Source organism: Setaria viridis, chromosome 9, assembly GCF_005286985.2.
Source record: "Setaria viridis chromosome 9, Setaria_viridis_v4.0, whole genome shotgun sequence".
Classification (NCBI taxonomy): Eukaryota; Viridiplantae; Streptophyta; class Magnoliopsida; order Poales; family Poaceae; genus Setaria; species Setaria viridis.
In genome coordinates, this window is record NC_048271.2 from 24,850,721 (window position 1) to 24,867,698 (window position 16,978).

Below are 16,978 nucleotides of genomic sequence, written 5' to 3' on the forward strand. Positions count from 1 at the left end.
GCTCAACTAGCTCGTGGCTTAAACCAGGCATTTCAGTATAATTACATGCAAAACAGTCGACATACTCTTTTAATAACTTTGTTAAATCATCCTTGAAAATAGGCGCAAGATTTTTGTTTACACAAGTCGGCCTTGGTACAGTACCATCACCAATATCCACCTTCTCTAAAGGATCGGCCGACATAAACCTTTGTCCTAATTTACTCATGTCATCAAGATCCTCAATGGCCCCACACATATCATTCTTCTGTGCCCGATAGTGTTCTAGCCTCTGCTACAACCATTCTAAATTTACATCCATCACATCATATGTGGTAAGCTAGCCGATCATTAACCGACTTTAATAGAGCAGCAACAAAACCATCCTTGGTGCAGCTAATGTACTCACAATCGGAAAGATCTACACCAAAGAAGCATGTAACATTATCGTGAACACTCACGGTGGAACTATCAGCTACAGCAACACAAGCTGATGTATCACCATGCACAACCTCCTTGTCATCCCCAACCCATTGGATCAAGCATTGATGTAGCGTCGAAGGAACACATTGATTTGCATGAATCCAATCACAACCCAAAATCAAACTAAAGTTACCTTGGGTCTCGACGACGAAGAAGGTGGTGGCCAACGTCTTGCTCCCAACGGTGAGCTCCATAGAGACAATGCCTTTAGCTCCCATAGGCTTGCCTCCTCCCACACCGCTGACAGTCATGTTGGTCTTGATCAGCTCCTCATCTGAACCTCCCAATTTCTTGAACAAAGAATAGGGCATTAAGTTGGCAATTGCCCCTCCATCAACCAACATCTGAGAAATTGGCTTCCCATTGATATGTCCTCGCATGTATAATGCTTTCAAATGATTTTCAGTGGCTTTAGGCTTCTGGAACACAACATCCTTAGGCCCAAAGTTAAGGTGAGCCAAATCCTCCTCTGAGAGTACATAACCATCCATCGACATATGAATCACATTTACCTCCAGGGCCATGCTCTCGGGCGAAGTATTCTAATCAACAAGTTGTTCATCATCCTCTATCTCATGGACTGATGCCAACTCATTGTCGCAAAACATAGGGGTGGAAAGAGCGAAAACAGACGGTGTCTCTGGCTCGATCGGTCTTACTGGTTCCCCGATCGATCTGACCGGCTCGGGCACTGGCATAGACGCCTCAATCGGTCTAACCGGTTCCTCAATCGGTCTGACCAGTTGAGCTCATTCATCGGCCTTTGCTCTCTACTCCTTCTTCTAAGGCGCTACAGGTCTGTATCTATTCAACGCCTCATCCCTCTGTTTCTCTAGCCCTTGTTCCCTTTTCTCTTGCAGCCTCAGCCTCTGCAACTTCCTCCTTTGTGTGCGAGTCAACCCAGGAGGACACTATCTTGGTAAATATTTGGAGCTTGACCCGATGCTGCTAGCCTCATGATCATTGGCAGCGGGAGCCTTCTGCACAGATGTCACGACCAGATTGCTTGTACCAATCGACCCTTTTGCATTAGCCTCGACAGGAACATTCATAGACCCAATTTGAATAATAGCTTTTCCTTGGCCTTTCTCTGATTCTACTTCCATCTTCTGAGTCTCTTCCTACCTCTATTTAGGGTCATACACTTGCTTCAGAGGAGAAATCTAGGGTGCCAAGACAAACCAGTCTGACCGATCAGGGTGAGCTGGTCTGACCGGTCGAATTTGTGGACCCTGACTAGATGAGAGAGTTGCCTATCGGCCTTGCACGGGGTGCGAGATTCTGTCCAAAGCTAACTTTCTGAAACCTCCCCATCCAGGATGGAAAGACAGCTGCTGCACGGACTGATAGGGCACCCACATTACCCTATTGTCATCCCACACTGTGGCGGAACCGCCCAACTTAAGCTGGTTTAAGTGCGCCTAATTGCTGTTAGAACAGCAATTATCCGAAACGCACCTAAAACAGCATAAGTCCGGTAGTCCGTCGAGTGTCCCTCGGACTCCTCGAAGGATCCACGGCGTGTCTTATAACCATACATCAGGATAATATCCGCGATGGGATAATATCAACAAATATTACATTTTTACATACATAATTAAGAGGTACGAGTTATTACAAGACATAAGTTGAGGCAAACTTAGTGATGCAGTGTTAGACAAGCTCTAAGATTAAACATAAATAGTTCAGGAGAAGATGCGTCGATAAACTGCTTTCTAGAGTATTGTGAGACTCAGGTCAATACTCTAGGTCTTCGGGGTCTCCTCCTCGGTAGCTTCCGGTGGAGCTTCTGAAAGATAACCATAAGGGGAAAAACCCTGAGTACGGGGTACTCAGCAAGTCTTACCCGACTAACCAATATAATAGTTTTTCTTTGGAATGCATGTCAGCCTTTGGGTGTGCTTGGTTGACACAATTTTGCCGAAAAAGCTTACTACGAGTGAGGCCTTAGTTTTATCTTTTATTTTAGTTAAGTCATTACCTAACCATTCTAGATGATAACATGAGTAAAACAATCATAGCTATTAAATCATACAGTACTTGGCAACAGAAGATTTTATATCGCATGAGTTCATACTACGAAGCTTAACAGCGATCAAGTGCATTCATAACCGAGAATTGCGGCGATCCGGATCTAATTACATCCTGCAGGAGAGCACCCCGATCACCAGCATCATACGACTGTCCAGGTCGTACCAACAACCTCTCGATTAGTAAAGTCAATGACTAGGAATACAACTACCCGGACCCAGGGATGCACCCCCACATGGGACCCCACGTCTGGCCTGATCTCCATGTGAGTTTTAGGCTACACCCCTGCCAATCTCCAGCACGTCAAATGCGGGTACGAAGCATTCCTGATCATAGAATTTACTAATCTACTGGGCTTTACTGGTCCCATACCCAGTAAGTGATCAGAGGTTATCACTTGATCAATGGTTAAGACACGGATCGGTCCTTAACCAGATTAATCTAGCAGACAGAACTACATCTCTAGCTTCTGTCTGGTTCCATGTTCTAAACTATCTTTCATAAGCAACATGTATGACTTAAGTGTTTGCCTTAAGGTTGGTAAACCAAGCATGTAAGCAAGTAAGCAATACTAGACTTGGGTAGTTTCTAAGGTTTGAACAAGTGGCAAATATGTCCTTAAAACAAGGTATGATCATACACAAGAATAGGTTTCAATCAACTCCTAGACTTAGTGCATGCGATAAACAAATAACCTATAACTAGTTACATGAAATAACGACTCCAAAATAGATAGGTATAAATGCACCGGGGCTTGCCTTGATCGTTAAAAAGATTAGTAGAAGCCGACGGATTTGCTTCACAGGGAACAAACTCAAACACTTCGTCGGACTCCAAGGGTCCTTCTGAAAATTCCCAGTAATCTTCTTCCGGTGCTTCTGGATCTACGTCAGATATACATGCAGGGGTTAGAATGCAAATTTTTTTGAATAACAGACTATACAACTTTCCTTCATGATAAAGTTGCAAGCCAACAAGGACTATACAACTTATCATGAATAAGTTGCAAGCCAAACACACAAAATCTAAAAAGATTAACCTATGTTTTTATTTTTCTTAATTAACCCTTCCTATAGCGTTTCCTTTAATTTTTAGAAAAAGTGGTAAATAATTTCTAACTTGAAAATCTAATCTCCTATGGTTTAAGAATTATTTTGTGATTGATAAAGCATTATTCATATTTTATTCATTTTATAAATAGTAAGTATTTATTTAATTACCTTAAAAGGAAGGCATTAAATAAATACTTAAATTTTTATTATTTTCCTAGGGTGTAAAAATTTTAATGCATAAAGGAAAATAAAATAAGCCTAACAAAATTGGTTTCACTAATTTTGGACACTCCTATAAATTTCTGTGATTAAAATGGTATAAAACGAATTTAAACGAATTATTTTGCTAAAGAAATCTAACTTTTCCCGAAAATCCCCCGGAAAAGCTTTTCTTACTCACCCACACTCTACCCTCTCTCATGAACCGCTGGACCCCACGAAGCGGACCCCACCTTTCTATTCATTCTACCAGCCGGCCCTATTCTCCACTGCTGGGCCTACTGGGCCGATTCCTTCTTTCTTATCCTCCTTTAACCCGGTTTCAGCCCAAACAGCCCACTGTCCCTTTTCTTCTTTTCGCGCAGCTTTCAGCCTGCCCCACTGGCCTACCGGCCTGCTGGACCTCACGGGCCCCCGGCCTACCAAACCAGGCCGATGACTCCGCACCGGCTCCTGGGCCTACGCGACGCGCCGGCCCTTTTCTTTTTCCACTTATTCACGCGCGCGCCACTACTGGGCCTCCGAACCGCGGCCCAGCAACCGACCGCTCCTCTCCGGCCTCCTTCTCTTTTCCCCCCCTTCTCACTGACGCGCGGGCCCGAGCGCCCGGACTCTTCTTCCTCCTCCCGCCAAAACGCGCCCGTGACAGGGGGCGGCGCGGCTCGCCGGCCGGCGCCCTCCTGGCGGCGGGTCTAGGTGACGACACCAACTCTAGACCTACACGACTACGCGCGCGGCAACAGCTTCCCTGGAGATGACCGGAGCCATCCCCTCCACGGCGACGGGCGGCGACTCCCTCGGCCGGCCGTGGCTCCTGGCGACAACAGCTTAACCGACTCGAACGACTGCTTCTACTCCATCCTCAGACCCTAAGGACTCGACTACGATCACACAAGAAGGAAGAAAGGCAGCGCAAGGTGGTTCTCACCGTGAGCGGGCGGCGCGACGGTGGCGGGCGAAAGCAGCGGCGAGCACAGCTATCCCGGCAAGGATGTGGGACAACGACTTGCTCGGGGCGTAGCTGGGGTGTCTGTGGAGGAGTGGGCGAGAGGAATCGTCGGGAGGCGGGATGTGGCGGTGGAATTTTGCTTGGCGGCGGTGCTCTGACAGAGGAGCGCTGGCAGCGGTAAAAAGGACGACGGTGAAACGGCGGCGCGGGAGCGGTAGATATTCAAGGGTTTCACCGCGCGCATGGGCGACACCGTGGCCTACCCGTAGGCTTATGTGGTGAGGAGGTGGCCTAGCTAGACGCGCTGGCGAGCGACCGACGACGGCGGCGGCGACACGTCTGGTTGCTCTGTCACCGCTCCTCCCGCCCGTGATCTTTCAGAACCGCGTCGTGGTTGATCTTTGATCCAACGGCACACCGATGCTTAGAGAAAGTTACAGATAAACTCAAATTCTCCATCTTTTGTTTTAGCTCCATCCCGAGATAATCATCAAACCAGTGGAAATTTGGAGATATTGCTCGAATTGGTTCTGAAATCGACTGAATCAGAGGTTCAGTTCATCAGTTATCGACAGTAGTGTCGATCTCACTTATCAACCCAATTCAGTGACCTAAGCCTTGTTTTTCCAATCCAACTTCTACCCAAACATGTTCTACTATGTCCCAGTGTTCCATTTTGCTCCTGAACAAGTACCTCTTTTGATCTAAATAGCTCTGAATTCGAGCTCCAAGTCATTGCCTTGCTGCTGTCCAGACTTAGAAAAAATTCAGAGTTTCAGTCAATTTGTGGATTTGTGCTGACTTTGAGCTGGAATTTGACTCCCTTCCTGTTACTGATCCTGGCCAACAACACATGATTATTGTAGTCCAAAGTCTATATTTCAACATGGTATAGTTGTTCTGGTGCACTTGGTTGAAAATTTTTCCAGAATTAAATTTTGGAAACAGACTCCGCTGCTGTTTACTGAGCTGCTGTTTTCGGACGGTGAACAGTAAACGACGTTTCTCTTTTCCTTTTCTTTCTCTGATTCTTCTGTAATGTTTGGCACCAATTTAGCTCCAAACTTTTGATCCCCTAATTCCAAATAATCTTACACTTGTAGTCCACATGGTTGACAAATTTTTCTGAATTTCAAATTTGAAATTCAAATTTTGGTCAAAATTTGGCCGAATTTGGAATTTTTGCCAATTTCCTTTCTTTTTCTTTTGGATTCTTTCTGAATTTTTCATGGTCACTGTATTGCTTTAAATGGCACTTATTACAGCCTCTCCCCCTTAACAGAATCTCGTCCCGAGATTCCCGGGGTTAAATCCTTGGTTTTTGGAATGGAAAGGAAACTGCGTCAGGTCATTTACTCTTTCTTTTTCTGTACAAGGATAGTGGGGTGGTGGTTCTTGTTTATCTGTTCCTGACGGTTTCAAACAATTCCGGGTACTTAGACTCTAGGTCTTCCACTTTTTCCCAAGTAGCTTCGTCCGGAGTATGGTTTTTCCATTGTACTTTATAAAACGTGATACTCCGAGTTCGGGTATCACGTGTCTTTTGATCCAGAATTTTAATAGGTTTCTCTTCGTATGTGAGATCTGGTTCGAGCTCGATTTCTGGATCTTCTAAAATTTCTTCGGGAACTCTGAGGCACTTCTTAAGCTGAGATACATGAAATACATCATGTATAGAAGCAAGTTGATCAGGCAATGACAGCTTATATGCCACAGGACCTTTTCGTTCCAAGATTTCATAGGGACCAATATATCTCGGGGCTAATTTACCCTTTACTCCAAAACGCTGTACGCCTTTCATTGGGGATACCTTCAAGTATACAAAATCTCCGGCATAAAATTCCAAGAACCGTCTTCTTTTTTCTCAATAACTCTTTTGCCGGGATTGAGCTATTTCCAAGTGCTTGCGAATTTTCTGGACCTTTTCCTCGGTTTCCATAACCAAGTCCGATCCCAGGTGTGTCCTTTCTCCTACTCCTGACCAATTTAGAGGAGTTCGGCATCTTCGACCATACAAGGCTTCGAAAGGTGCCATTTTAATGCTAGCTTGATAGCTATTATTATAGGAGAACTCGGCTAGGGGTAAACATTCATCCCATAGCTTGGAGAAGGTAAGGACACATGCTCTCAACATGTCTTCTAAAATTTGATTGACCCTCTCTGTCTGTCCTCCAGTTTGAGGATGATAAGCAGAACTTCTAATGAGGGTAGTACCCATATCCTTTTGCAGTTGTTCCCAGAATCTGGAAACAAACTGGGAACCTCGATCGGAGATTATGGTTTTTGGTACTCCGTGCAAAGATACAATTCGGGCTATATAGAGTTTGGCATATGTCGACACCTGGTAAATTGTTTTGACTGGAATAAAATGAGCCGACTTAGTAAGGCGGTCGACAATAACCCAAATGGAGTCATACCCCTTTGAAGTGGTAGGTAATCCTACTATGAAATCCATAGAAATATCTTCCCACTTCCAGACAGGAATTTCTGAGGGTTGTAACAAACCTGCCGACTTCTGTAGTATGGGTTTAACCCTTTGACAAGTGTCACATTCTGACACATATCTTGCAATTTCTGGTTTCATTTTGGCCCACCAAAATCTTTGCCTTAAATCTTGGTACATTTTATTGGTTCCGGGATGAATGGAGAACTTGGATGAATGTGCTTCTTCTAGGATTAATCTTCTCAGGTTCTCATCTTCCGGAACTACTATCCTGTTCTTGAAATATAGTCCTCCGTCTTCTTCTTGATTAAGTTCAGGAATCTTCCCCTCGGCTTTTTGCTGATAAAGTGCTTTAATCCACGGGTCTTCTTTTTGGGCTGTCATGATTCTTTCTTTTAGGGTATCTTGAACCATAATATTCTGTAGGGTACCTTGTTTTACTATTTCCAAACCTAATTCTCCCATTTCTTCGCACAGGGTCTTCAGGTTAGACTGGACAGTAGTGCAATGGCATTGGGCCTTTCTGCTCAAGGCGTCGGCCACCACATTAGCTTTACCAGGATGGTAATGAATCTCTAGTTTATAGTCTTTAATCAATTCTAGCCACCGCCTTTGCCTCATGTTTAAGTCCATCTGAGTGAAGATATACTTCAAGCTCTTGTGGTCGGTAAAGATACGACATTCACTACCTAAAAGATAGTGTCGCCATATCTTTAGTGCATGCACTACGGCAGCAAGTTCTAAGTCATGAGTAGGGTAATGTTCTTCATGACGCTTCAACTGACGAGAAGCATAAGCAATAACCCTGCCTTCTTGCATTAGAACACACCCGATGCCTGTTCCTGAGGCATCGCAGTATACATCAAAGGGTTTTTCTATGTCAGGTTGAGCTAGTACTGGGGCTGTGGTCAACAATTTCTTCAAGATTTGGAATGATTCTTCACATTCAGGTTTCCATTCAAATTTCGTGTCCTTCTTCAATAACTCGGTGATTGGCTTAGAAACCTTAGAGAAATTGGGAATGAATCTACGGTAATAGCCAGCCATTCCCAAGAAGCTCCTTACTTCATGAACAGAAGTTGGCGATTTCCAATCCAGTATATACTTGACTTTTCCGGGATCTACTTCAATTCCTTTTTCGAACAATATGTGCCCAAGGAATGGAACCTTCTTTAACCAAAATTCGCACTTACTAAATTTTGCATACAGCTGGTGTTCCCGGAGTCTATTTAGAACAATGTGCAAATGTTGCGCATGTTCCTCTTCATTTTTAGAAAAGACAAGGATATCGTCTATAAAGACGACCACAAATTTATCCAGTTCCGGCATGAATACTGAATTCATGAGATACATAAAATGCGCTGGGGCATTTGTCAATCCGAAAGACATAACCAAATACTCATATAGTCCATATCGGGTTGAAAAAGCTGTTTTTGGTATGTCCTCGGGTTTTATCTTAATCTGATGGTACCCTGACCGAAGGTCGATTTTTGAAAAGACCTTAGCTCCGGACAACTGGTCGAACAACAAGTCGATCCGTGGCAGCGGATACTTGTTTTTGATGGTTACCGCATTCAAGGGACGGTAATCCACACATAGCCTTAAAGTACCATCCTTCTTTTTAACAAACAGGGCTGGGCAGCCCCATGGTGAAGTACTAGGTCGGACAAAACCCTTATCCAACAATTCTTGGAGTTGTGTTTTTAATTCTGCTAGCTCTTTAGGTGGCATTCGATACGGTCTTCTAGAAATAGGAGCGGTGCCGGGTTCTAATTCAATAGTGAATTCTACCGCTCTGTCAGGCGGTAGCCCAGGCAATTCTTCTGGAAATACATCTAGGAACTCATTAACAACAGGAATAGATTCTAGAGTCACTGCTCTAGTCTTTTTGACCATTTGGTCCAAACAAGGTTGAACGGGTAATTGGAGTTCGAAAAAGTGGCCTTGGTCATCTTTCAGGCTAATGACTCGTGTAACCACATTAATTTGAACTTCATGTGCTTTCATCCAATTTACCCCCAAAATAATATCTATTCCTTGATCTTCCAGAATTAAAGGATAAGCTCCCACCTTATTTCCTTCTAGGTTTAAAATCACATTGCGAGCTACTTGATTGGTATTCTGTGTAGCACCAGTAGCTTGAATAGCATATTTGACATCTAAGGTATGAACTTCTAGTTGATGCTGTGTAACAAACTTTTTACTTATAAAAGTATGCGATGCACCGGAATCAAACAAAACCATAGCAGGATAATTGTTAAAAAGGTACATACCTGCTAGGATTGGCTCCCCTTCTGGAATTTCTTCTACAGTCATATAGTGAGCTTGTCCTGTCCTGGTGTTGACAAACTTGCGACGGACAAACTTTTGTCCAGTGCCTTGGCCCGAGGTCTGAGCCTTTAAGTTCGCGTTTCCCCCAATTTTGGGAAAACGACAGTCTCGGGCAAAATGTCCTGGCTTCCCACAGTTGAAACAAACCTGTGGGGTTCCCGAAGGAGTAGGGTTACGAAACCCAAAAGGTGGTGCAGTTCCAGGATGAGGGACAGCACTGGGAGCTCTGGCATTCCAGGACTGGAAAGGCCTTTGTTGGAATGAAGGACGATACATGGGTCGGGGAGGACCTCTATATACCATCCTCATCCTCTGAGGAGCATTTCCAAAATTTCCAGAAGGAACAGCCTTCCTCTTTAATGCTTCTTCTTTCTTCAATGTTTCATCTAATGCTTTCATCTTTTCTTCTGCGGTAATGGCTGTACTTACCGCGGAACTGTAATCAGCGAAAGTGCAGGTGGATAACTTTTCCTGCATTCTCGTATTAAGTCCTCGGAGATAACAATCTCTTTTTCTGGTTTCAGTATTGACATGCTCTGGAGCATATTGGGCTAGGTGATCGAACTCACTGGTATATGCCAGAATACTGCGAGTTCCTTGTTGCAGTCCCAAGAACTGTTCCAGCTTCATTCTCATGACACCCTCCGGTATAAACTGCGTCTGAAAGGCTTCCTTAAAATCTTCCCATGTGACTTCCCTTCCCACTGGCTGCCTGGCCAGATAACTGGTCCACCAAGTTGCTGCGGGACCTTGAAGCTGAAGCCCCGCAAATTCGGCCTTCTGAACGGCAGTACATTGGGGGATTACTCGAAATTTTTGCTCCATGGCCTGAAGCCACTCGTTAGCCACCAAGGGATGCTCGGCTTTTAAGAAAACTGGGGGACGTGTTTCCAGAAATTGGGTGTAGGACACCCCCTGCTTCGGATCCCTCCTACGTCCGCCGTTGCCGGTGTTCTGCACTATCATCTGAAGTAATCGGGCTTGCTCTGCCCCGGAATTCATCAAACTGGCTATCGCGTCAGCCAATGTAGGTGCTCTAGGCATATCCTCTTCCTGTCCTCCGGAGCCTGAAGCTCGGGGTTCTCTGGGATCCGTCATGCTGCCAAGAGTAACAAGATATTAATGTCTACGGTGCATTTTATCAAGTAACCCTCTGCATACTAACATATCACACATCACAGCATGCTCATACACAAACCATACTTATGTACATACTTATTTATATTACATGCCTAGGAGTTAATATTTACAAAACCCCTTAGTGCCATTTGTCCATCACCCATATCTTACAAGAATATATTACAACACTTTCAAACCAAGTTCATTTCAACCGTCATAAGGGAAAATGCCCAGTTCTTCGGCATTTAATCCCAGTCGTGCCATGGCTTCTTGCAGGACGTCTTGGTCCACGGTCATTAGAGTTTGCCCTGGGGGAGCAACAGGTGGAGCTTGATTGACAGAATTTTCACTTCCGGACTCCGGTCCGTAGTCACTCCAAGTGCGAGAAGTGTCAGAGGTGCTAATTCCAGAATTCCCTTCCATTTCTTCTGGCTCCTCTTCTTCTTCGCCTTCCTGTTCTTCTTCTCCCCACTGCTGCATGGGACCATAGCCCTGAGGATCTAGTCCATCGGCATTGGCATTGGCCCACGCAAACTGTTGATTGCCCGCAGGGACTTCGCCCTGATCATCTTCCATGTCCATATCAAAGCCTTCCAGATTCTCGTGAGCATAAAGATCTATCTCAGGATCTGCCGGTGGTACTGGATCTTCCTCCATTTCTATCATAGGTACTAACTGATCTGCTTCCTCCGGGTTCTGTGGTTGAGGCTCTTCTGGTGGGGGAGGTGGTGGAACATTGATAATATTTTTGCGCAGGTGCTTGACCTTGCATTTCTTCCAGAGCTAGACGAAGTGATAGAATCTCGTCTAGCTGCTGAAATCTTTCCGCCTCCAACCTATGGACATTGGATTCAGCTTCTTCTCTTGCTCTATCCGCCATGCTTCGACTTGCTTCGATGAACCCTTGCAGTGCCCGAAGTTTCTCTTCATAATCTTCAATCCGTCTGGACTGCTCTCGCATTGCCTTTTCCATCTCATGCTCCCTTGCCATTGCCGCCTTCTTATACATTTCCTTGTCATACCGGGCACCCATCGCTTCCATTCTAGTATCTTCGTTCTTCTGCCTCTGATTATAATACTCCCGGATACAAGCTTGATGTAAATTGTACATAGCGGTCATGTAGTCAGAAGCAGCAGCCACCAACACATCGTGCTCCACACGAGATGTGTTCTTCAAGGCTTTAATCCTCCGCTTCCATACCCCGTCATCTTGATGCTTGATTGGATAGAATCGAGCAGAGCTCGACCCTATTTCCACCTTATGATTCTCCCACAGCTCAGTAAGAGCTGTCATGGCTGCCCTTTCTATAGTATCATTGAATTCAAAACCCGATTCCATTACTTCCTCCAAACGCCAATTAGGTCGGGTATCATCATCTGGGATATGCACATACACCGTGCAATACTGTTTATGGCCGGTATCTTCCTTTCTCCAATAGTACTCTGGGGGATTATGAAAACCCAACTCTTGTAGTGTCTTCCAGAGTAACTGCACGAACCCTGGTTTGTCTAGATAACGACCACGGGTCCACCCATCCCTATCCGTGTAACCTTCTTCGAACATCCTATAAAAGAAACGAGGTCAGGTCTAGCGGCACTCACCAAACCCAAAAGTTTTAAGCATGCAATGCAATTATGATGCAACGATTCCTACGTACTTTCAGACTCATATACACACTCGTAGAAAAATTGGTGGCATCGTAATCTCTCCCTAATTAATAAACTATCGAATACTAGCGACACGCAGCAAACAGTTAGCATCTGCAAAACAATCAACCCGTTAATACTACTGCCACCTATGACTCTTGTTTTTATTATTTTAAAATAGAGTCTCAGTGTTAAAAAGGCAATATTTGTTGATTATCCCAACCTACGGCTCTGATACCAGCTGTGGCGGAACCGCCCAACTTAAGCTGGTTTAAGTGCGCCTAATTGCTGTTAGAACAGCAATTATCCGAAACGCACCTAAAACAGCATAAGTCCGGTAGTCCGTCGAGTGTCCCTCGGACTCCTCGAAGGATCCACGGCGTGTCTTATAACCATACATCAGGATAATATCCGCGATGGGATAATATCAACAAATATTACATTTTTACATACATAATTAAGAGGTACGAGTTATTACAAGACATAAGTTGAGGCAAACTTAGTGATGCAGTGTTAGACAAGCTCTAAGATTAAACATAAATAGTTCAGGAGAAGATGCGTCGATAAACTGCTTTCTAGAGTATTGTGAGACTCAGGTCAATACTCTAGGTCTTCGGGGTCTCCTCCTCGGTAGCTTCCGGTGGAGCTTCTGAAAGATAACCATAAGGGGAAAAACCCTGAGTACGGGGTACTCAGCAAGTCTTACCCGACTAACCAATATAATAGTTTTTCTTTGGAATGCATGTCAGCCTTTGGGTGTGCTTGGTTGACACAATTTTGCCGAAAAAGCTTACTACGAGTGAGGCCTTAGTTTTATCTTTTATTTTAGTTAAGTCATTACCTAACCATTCTAGATGATAACATGAGTAAAACAATCATAGCTATTAAATCATACAGTACTTGGCAACAGAAGATTTTATATCGCATGAGTTCATACTACGAAGCTTAACAGCGATCAAGTGCATTCATAACCGAGAATTTCGGCGATCCGGATCTAATTACATCCTGCAGGAGAGCACCCCGATCACCAGCATCATACGACTGTCCAGGTCGTACCAACAACCTCTCGATTAGTAAAGTCAATGACTAGGAATACAACTACCCGGACCCAGGGATGCACCCCCACATGGGACCCCACGTCTGGCCTGATCTCCATGTGAGTTTCAGGCTACACCCCTGCCAATCTCCAGCACGTAAAATGCGGGTACGAAGCATTCCTGATCATAGAATTTACTAATCTACTGGGCTTTGCTGGTCCCATACCCAGTAAGTGATCAGAGGTTATCACTTGATCAATGGTTAAGACACGGATCGGTCCTTAACCAGATTAATCTAGCAGACAAAACTACATTTCTAGCTTCTGTCTGGTTCCATGTTCTAAACTATCTTTCATAAGCAACATGTATGACTTAAGTGTTTGCCTTAAGGTTGGTAAACCAAGCATGTAAGCAAGTAAGCAATACTAGACTTGGGTAGTTTCTAAGGTTTGAACAAGTGGCAAATATATCCTTAAAACAAGGTATGATCATACACAAGAATAGGTTTCAATCAACTCCTAGACTTAGTGCATGCGATAAACAAATAACCTATAACTAGTTACATGAAATAACGACTCCAAAATAGATAGGTATAAATGCACCGGGGCTTGCCTTGATCGTTAAAAAGATTAGTAGAAGCCGACGGATTTGCTTCACAGGGAACAAACTCAAACACTTCGTCGGACTCCAAGGGTCCTTCTGAAAATTCCCAGTAATCTTCTTCCGGTGCTTCTGGATCTACGTCAGATATACATGCAGGGGTTAGAATGCAAATTTTTTTGAATAACAGACTATACAACTTTCCTTCATGATAAAGTTGCAAGCCAACAAGGACTATACAACTTATCATGAATAAGTTGCAAGCCAAACACACAAAATCTAAAAAGATTAACCTATGTTTTTATTTTTCTTAATTAACCCTTCCTATAGCGTTTCCTTTAATTTTTAGAAAAAGTGGTAAATAATTTCTAACTTGAAAATCTAATCTCCTATGGTTTAAGAATTATTTTGTGATTGATAAAGCATTATTCATATTTTATTCATTTTATAAATAGTAAGTATTTATTTAATTACCTTAAAAGGAAGGCATTAAATAAATACTTAAATTTTTATTATTTTTCCTAGGGTGTAAAAATTTTAATGCATAAAGGAAAATAAAATAAGCCTAACAAAATTGGTTTCACTAATTTTGGACACTCCTATAAATTTCTGTGATTAAAATGGTATAAAACGAATTTAAACGAATTATTTTGCTAAAGAAATCTAACTTTTCCCGAAAATCCCCCGGAAAAGCTTTTCTTACTCACCCACACTCTACCCTCTCTCATGAACCGCTGGACCCCATGAAGCGGACCCCACCTTTCTATTCATTCTACCAGCCGGCCCTATTCTCCACTGCTGGGCCTACTGGGCCGATTCCTTCTTTCTTATCCTCCTTTAACCCGGTTTCAGCCCAAACAGCCCACTGTCCCTTTTCTTCTTTTCGCGCAGCTTTCAGCCTGCCCCACTGGCCTACCGGCCTGCTGGACCTCACGGGCCCCCGGCCTACCAAACCAGGCCGATGACTCCGCACCGGCTCCTGGGCCTACGCGACGCGCCGGCCCTTTTCTTTTTCCACTTATTCACGCGCGCGCCACTACTGGGCCTCCGAACCGCGGCCCAGCAACCGACCGCTCCTCTCCGGCCTCCTTCTCTTTTCCCCCCTTCTCACTGACGCGCGGGCCCGAGCGCCCGGACTCTTCTTCCTCCTCCCGCCAAAACGCGCCCGTGACAGGGGGCGGCGCGGCTCGCCGCCCGGCGCCCTCCTGGCGGCGGGTCTAGGTGACGACACCAACTCTAGACCTACACGACTACGCGCGCGGCAACAGCTTCCCTGGAGATGACCGGAGCCATCCCCTCCACGGCGACGGGCGGCGACTCCCTCGGCCGGCCGTGGCTCCTGGCGACAACAGCTTAACCGACTCGAACGACTGCTTCTACTCCATCCTCAGACCCTAAGGATTCGACTACGATCACACAAGAAGGAAGAAAGGCAGCGCAAGGTGGTTCTCACCGTGAGCGGGCGGCGTGACGGTGGCGGGCGAAAGCAGCGGCGAGCACAGCTATCCCGGCAAGGATGTGGGACAACGACTGGCTCGGGGCGTAGCTGGGGTGTCTGTGGAGGAGTGGGCGAGAGGAATCGTCGGGAGGCGGGATGTGGCGGTGGAATTTTGCTTGGCGGCGGTGCTCTGACAGAGGAGCGCTGGCAGCGGTAAAAAGGACGACGGTGAAACGGCGGCGCGGGAGTGGTAGATATTCAAGGGTTTCACCGCGCGCATGGGCGACACCGTGGCCTACCCGTAGGCTTATGTGGTGAGGAGGTGGCCTAGCTAGACGCGCTGGCGAGCGACCGACGACGGCGGCGGCGACACGTCTGGTTGCTCTGTCACCGCTCCTCCCGCCCGTGATCTTTCAGAACCGCGTCGTGGTTGATCTTTGATCCAACGGCACACCGATGCTTAGAGAAAGTTACAGATAAACTCAAATTCTCCATCTTTTGTTTTAGCTCCATCCCGAGATAATCATCAAACCAGTGGAAATTTGGAGATATTGCTCGAATTGGTTCTGAAATCGACTGAATCAGAGGTTCAGTTCATCAGTTATCGACAGTAGTGTCGATCTCACTTATCAACCCAATTCAGTGACCTAAGCCTTGTTTTTCCAATCCAACTTCTACCCAAACATGTTCTACTATGTCCCAGTGTTCCATTTTGCTCCTGAACAAGTACCTCTTTTGATCTAAATAGCTCTGAATTCGAGCTCCAAGTCATTGCCTTGCTGCTGTCCAGACTTAGAAAAAATTCAGAGTTTCAGTCAATTTGTGGATTTGTGCTGACTTTGAGCTGGAATTTGACTCCCTTCCTGTTACTGATCCTGGCCAACAACACATGATTATTGTAGTCCAAAGTCTATATTTCAACATGGTATAGTTGTTCTGGTGCACTTGGTTCAAAAATTTTCCAGAATTAAATTTTGAAAACAGACTCCGCTGCTGTTTACTGAGCTGCTGTTTTCGGACGGTGAACAGTAAACGACGTTTCTCTTTTCCTTTTCTTTCTCTGATTCTTCTGTAATGTTTGGCACCAATTTAGCTCCAAACTTTTGATCCCCTAATTCCAAATAATCTTACACTTGTAGTCCACATGGTTGACAAATTTTTCTGAATTTCAAATTTGAAATTCAAATTTTGGTCAAAATTTGGCCGAATTTGGAATTTTTGCCAATTTCCTTTCTTTTTCTTTTGGATTCTTTCTGAATTTTTCATGGTCACTGTATTGCTTTAAATGGCACTTATTACACACACCGGGCACGGAGGATTTGATGCCGGAGGAGCCCAAGATGCAGAGGGGTACTACCTTGATTTCACCTGGTCACCTTTTTGCCTAATAACCGCTCTTGGCGCGAGCCTTGTCTCCCTTGATGGGTAGGTGACCTCATTCTCTTTTTTACCAGCCAATCTCTTGTAACTGCCTTTTCCTTAGTATACTTATCCGGAAGCATATCAAAATTGACCCTTTCCTCTTTTGCCATATTGAGCTTCTAGGTCCCAATCTCTGGACGCTTTGGTTTTATCATTCAAGGGCGGCTCTGAGGTGAACCGGTCTGACAGGTCCCCTGCACCGGTCTGACCAATTCGGTCAGGCCAGCC